Here is a 5,229-nt window from a genome sequence, read left to right on the forward strand (position 1 = left end):
GATTTTAAAAATTGTAAATTTCATTATTTTAGATATTTTAATCTGAAATTTTATGGTGTTGTAACTCTAGGGGTCCTGACCTAAAAGGGAGGTTTTTTTTGGGGGGGGGGGTCGCAAGGTTATTGTAAGGAGGTCGCAGTATTGCCCCCCTTACTTCTGCACTGCTGCTGGCAGCGGCGCTGCCTTCAGAGCTGGGCAGCCGGACAGTGGTGGCTGCTGACTGGGAGCCCAGCTCTGAAAACAGAGCCACCGCCAGCAGCAGCGCAGAAGTAAGTATGGTATTGCCACCCTTACTTCTGTGCTGCTGCCTTCAGAGCTGGACCCTCGGCCAGCAACTGACACTCTCTCACCATCCAGCTCGGATGGGCACCTATGCACAGAACCACCTCTGTGCTTCTGCTGGCAAGGCTCTGCCTTCAGAGCTGGGCACCTGGCCAGCAGCTGCTGTTCTCTGGCCCCCCAGTTCTGAAGGCAGTGCAGAATTAAGGGTGGCAATACTACAATAACCGTGCAACTCTCCCTTTTGGGTCAGGACCCCCAGCTTGAGAAACGCTGGTCTTCTCTGTGAAATCTGTCTAGTATAAGGTAAAAGTACACAAAAGACCAGATTTCACGGGAGACACCAGATTTCACAGTCTGTGACACATTTTTCATGGCTGTGAATTTTATAATCTTGCCACGGTTGGGACAGAGCCTCGGAAGCTCTTGCCATCTGGAAAAGCTTTAATATATCTATCTACCTCACCCATTCACCATCTGTTTGCAGAGTTCCAAATTAGAAAGGTCTCTCTCTTTTTGTCTTGCCTCTTAATCTGGCTTTTCCACCATGATTTTTTATTTAAATCTAGAAAGCATTTTGGGATATAGTTCGTATATGAAGAACTGCATAAAAGAAAGTAGTACTATGGTGCATTAGATGAACCTTAGACGTTGGATCCTGTGCACAATTTTGTTAGGGTATTTGATGGGGAAGAACAGTCTTGGGTCTAAAGTACGGAACTTGGGTGGGAGTCAGATGGTATTGTTGGAATTGAAAAGGAAAATGTTAAATACACCAGCAACATCTAGTTTATATGTAAATAAATGATCCAACTGAAAGTATTTTTTATCTTTGGAAGAGAGGCTGAAAGTGTGACTAAAGTACAAATTCAAGGAATCAATTTATAAATTGTTGCAGGAAAAAGAAATAACAGTTACAATTCAGCAATACATGGGAAGTTTGAAATTAAACCATCTTAAGAGTAGTTTTCTTTTTAAAAAAAAAACAGTTCAAGGCAGAAATATTTTGGGACAGAGAGCTTTTTTTAAGTCTTAATTCTGGGACACGGGGGAAAAATCTTCGGTCATGATAAAGATTTATACTTAATTTATTTTAAAAGAATGAAGAAATGTTGATAAACAGGCACTAAATAACATGTCAGGAGCCAGAAATACCTACATTGAATACCTAGGTTGAATTTTCAGTAACAATGAAAATATGACAGTCATTTTAGCCTGGACTACCTCTAGGGACAGAAATGATATTCTATACAAAGGGCAATATTTTGATGCTGGAAACACTACTGATGCCAGAAGGACAGTAAAACACTAATTTCCATGTCTATTTTTTGTTTTGTATTGCAGTATTTTATGTGTTGGTCGGCTTTTAATATTGTTATAAAGCCTGATTCAACTTCCATTAAAGTCTGTGGAAGGCTTCCTGTTAACATTAATAGGAGTTGGATCAGGCCTACATGCTGTTTTACAACTATTAACTAATTAATCCACAGAGGACTCTTGAGAGGTAGGTGAGTATTTTAATCACCATTTTACCAACAGAAAAACTAAAGGCGAGATTCATGGTTTTAGTTTTAGAGGTGATGGGCAACCCCAGCTGCCTTCAGTGCAACTGAAAGCTGAGTAACTGACTTCACTGGGAGCTGGAGTTGCTCAGCTGATTTGAAATTCTGGCCACAAGTTAGTCCAGTTCCACAGACCGATGGTGTCAGAGCTGGGATTAGAACTCAGGCTCACTGACCTGTACTCAATTCACCTCTCTCCCCTCACTCCCAGTATTAGAATGAAAGTTGTTTGCTTCTATACTTGCTGTGCTAACTTGGCCAGTGCTTCCATTACATTATTTCAGGGTCTTCCTTCCACTCTGACTGCCTTCAGCTTCCTGGTACCACTAAGCCTTACCTCATGAAGTCCAGGTTCAGCAGACAACAGTGCAGCTGAGTTAGATTTTCCCTGGGTTCATTCAGTGAGCCCTACCACCAACATATGTAATGTCCTTTTAAAAAAAATTATCCTTATCTAATTTCACTAGAGATTACTCAAAAGCATAAGGCAAGTGATGTCCCCTGATGTTTTCACTGTCCTGATCCCCACAGGACTTCTGGCAATGGAAAAGGTATCCCAATCTAACTGCATACAGACATAATATAAGAATATAATGCATAGTGCAGCTCTCTAGTAACTCTCTTTGTACAAGCAAGTCTCATGTAAGGCTATATGATTACCAATTTCAATATACAATTTGAACAGATTTCTTGCTGCTTCCAGATGCTGCTCATACCACACATTATAGATCTGGTAACTGGAATGATTGTCCAACTATAAACAAAATTCAGACACATCCTTCTGTTTGATTTGATTTTGGCCTACATAAGATGGTGTAGGCCTTACAGTATGGGATAATATTATGAAATGCTTCTTTGGGTATTTATGGCAAGCTTACTTGATGTCAGGACAATATTATACTGTACTTCCCCAAGCAAAAGAAAAACTGTTACCTCCAAATGGGCTTTTTTTAAAAAAGAAAACATCCTTGATAAAGATTTCCTCCCCTGGCACCATTCTAGAAAGCAAAGGGCTGTTTACTTTTATTACATAATTTTCATAACTCTGGATTATTACTGTGTTGCTTATTATGATTCTAAGGTGCACCTGTTATTTAAGGATTAAAATAAATAAATAAAATATTAAAAATAACATGTTTTCCATCCAAAACACTAAGTCTCATGTTCTAAGGACTAATGAAAACATAATAGGTTTTTTGTTTGTTTTTCATATTTGTTTATTCCTTCAGTGCTGATGAAATGTTCTACACTGACAGACTGAAGCCCTCTATTTATCCAAAGAATATTTACAACACTGACAACAGCAATGTTAGTGTCCCTGCTCTCAACCCTGTGCTGGAGAGACCAGTTTTAGAGTGCCAGTGAAAATCAGTTTCCACAACCCACTAAAAATTTGGTCCCAGATTGTGGAGACCTTATTCACATTGGTGAGCAGTCACCCACGTGATAATCACACTGAAGCTAATGGCAATACTACTATAAGTAACTGTTCATCAGTAAGAGTAAAGCCTTTCTGCTGTGAATGCCAACAATATTATTAATGTAAACTGAGATGCTGTTTTTGTCTCCTAATGTAGACATCTGTCCCTTGAGAACTCGATCAAAGCCACTATAACAACCAGCAGATGGAAATAGTTTTTAGTTTCTACCAACTAGGGTTTGACTCATAGTGTTGACCTATATGTGAAAGACTCCTTATAAATGCCCTCAAGCAGCCAGCCCCTGAAGTCAAGTTTTCAAACATGAGTACTTTTAAAAAATTACATTTGTTATTTAAAGCCACCTACTTTTAATAACCTTTCTAGCCATATATTTTTACCACAGTAACCACAGTGCATCTTAGTTCATTGCAAGCAAATGGATGCAGATAGCAAATTGCAGATTCTCTCTCTCCCCTGTGTCCACTTACAGAGAGGGGTTTGTGGCACCAGCTCTTTGGTTGGGGGAGAGGGTTGTTTGGTGTGTGTGTGTGTGGGTGGAGTGATTAAGGGGAAAATGTTGGATCTTGCACTTACACATGAAAGCAGGGAGAGTCAGTCATTCTAATTTCTTGGGGAAGGGAGTTCCATAACCATGAGCTGTCCACTGAAAAAGTGCTGTTTCTACTCATTCTAAATATTGTCCTTGTTGTGGACAGCTCCATCATTCCTGAGAAGTGCAACTGGCATAGAAGTCATGGACGTTAATTCAGGCAGATGAGACACATCCCGTTTGAAGAGAAACTTTGGAGATTAGTACTGTGACTTTGAAGTGTCTATCTGGCATTCAAAGCTTAGTCTGTGTAGTTGCCGAAGGCACTAGATTGCAGCGATGCACTTCTGCCTATTGATGTTGGCCAATAATATGGGCTGCTGTATTGTGAGGCTTTTCCAGAACTTGCATATTCATTCCCATGTAGAGGGCACTGTAATTATCAAGAGTAGGCACAACAGAGCACGGATCAGTGAGGCAAAGTCTTTTTATTACAGTACTTTTATTTCACTCAAACCCATTATTCATCCCTTTGACTGAAGCATTGTGAGCAGCTTGCCCGGTTATCAGCGTGCAGCTCAGAGCTTGCAAGGGACAGGGTGCCGATGACAATGCAGAAACAGCTGCAGGACACAGGTTTTGGCTGCAATTACTCCTGTCCTCTTTGGGCACTTCCATCTCCAGCAGGATTCTAGCTCCTCCTTATTTAATGGCACCTTTGTAGAGCCACTGATTACATGACCTAGTGGTACCTCACTACAGCAATGGACGCGGAGGGAACTAGGGGTTAGGATGGGACACAGCCTCTCGCGGCTGCTTGGCTGCCTCAAGTAGTGACTAAAAGCTGTTACCATCTGATGGCTGGTCTGTGAGCTGTGCCGGGGGAGATACTGCCCCAGGCCGGTTCCCTGGGGGCGAATCATACCATCCACACCACTGCGGGCAGGGTCACTGGCTCTCCCTTCTCAGCCCTGCTCCTCCAGAGGGGCTGAGGCCCGCCCCGTCCCGGAACCCGTGAGGGGACCCCGTCTCCGGCGGGGTGTGGGGGTGCTGAGCTCCCATCCCTTCCCCTCGCCACAGGGCGGACTGTGTCCCCTGCACCCGCGTGGGGAGCAGCTCCTGTGCCCTCCCGCCTCGGCTCGCGTGCGTGGGGGGCCAGGCTGCCCCGCTGTCAGATGGGGTCGGGGGGGCGCTGCACCGGCTGCGCTCCTCCCCTCGTTCCCCGCACCGTGTCCGTCTCCTTACCTGGCACTGCGGCCTCCTGCCCCTCCTCGTGCATCCCGCAAACCCGTCTGGCCGCTCGCCCGCCCGCCAGCCACGCAACCTGCCGTAGGAACCAAACGACACAGCCTCGTTGCAGGGCGGCGAGCTAGTGTGTTGCACTCCGACGTTCATTTCCTCTCTGCACGAGTCCCGG

At 43.9% G+C, this 5,229-nt stretch overlaps 1 long non-coding RNA gene across 1 annotated transcript; it reads right to left on the reverse strand.

Annotated features, from left to right (window-relative positions):
• Nucleotides 1-1,143: 1,143 nt before the first annotated feature.
• Nucleotides 1,144-5,220, reverse strand: LOC135979952 (uncharacterized). The gene is made up of 2 exons (XR_010597187.1): nucleotides 5,058-5,220; nucleotides 1,144-4,245 (listed from the first exon to the last, which is right to left on the reverse strand). It is a non-coding gene; the product is annotated as an uncharacterized LOC135979952 (long non-coding RNA).
• Between the last annotated feature and the right edge of the window lie 9 nt (nucleotides 5,221-5,229).

This window comes from Chrysemys picta, unplaced genomic scaffold, assembly GCF_011386835.1.
Source record: "Chrysemys picta bellii isolate R12L10 unplaced genomic scaffold, ASM1138683v2 scaf1450, whole genome shotgun sequence".
NCBI lineage: Eukaryota > Metazoa > Chordata > Testudines > Emydidae > Chrysemys > Chrysemys picta.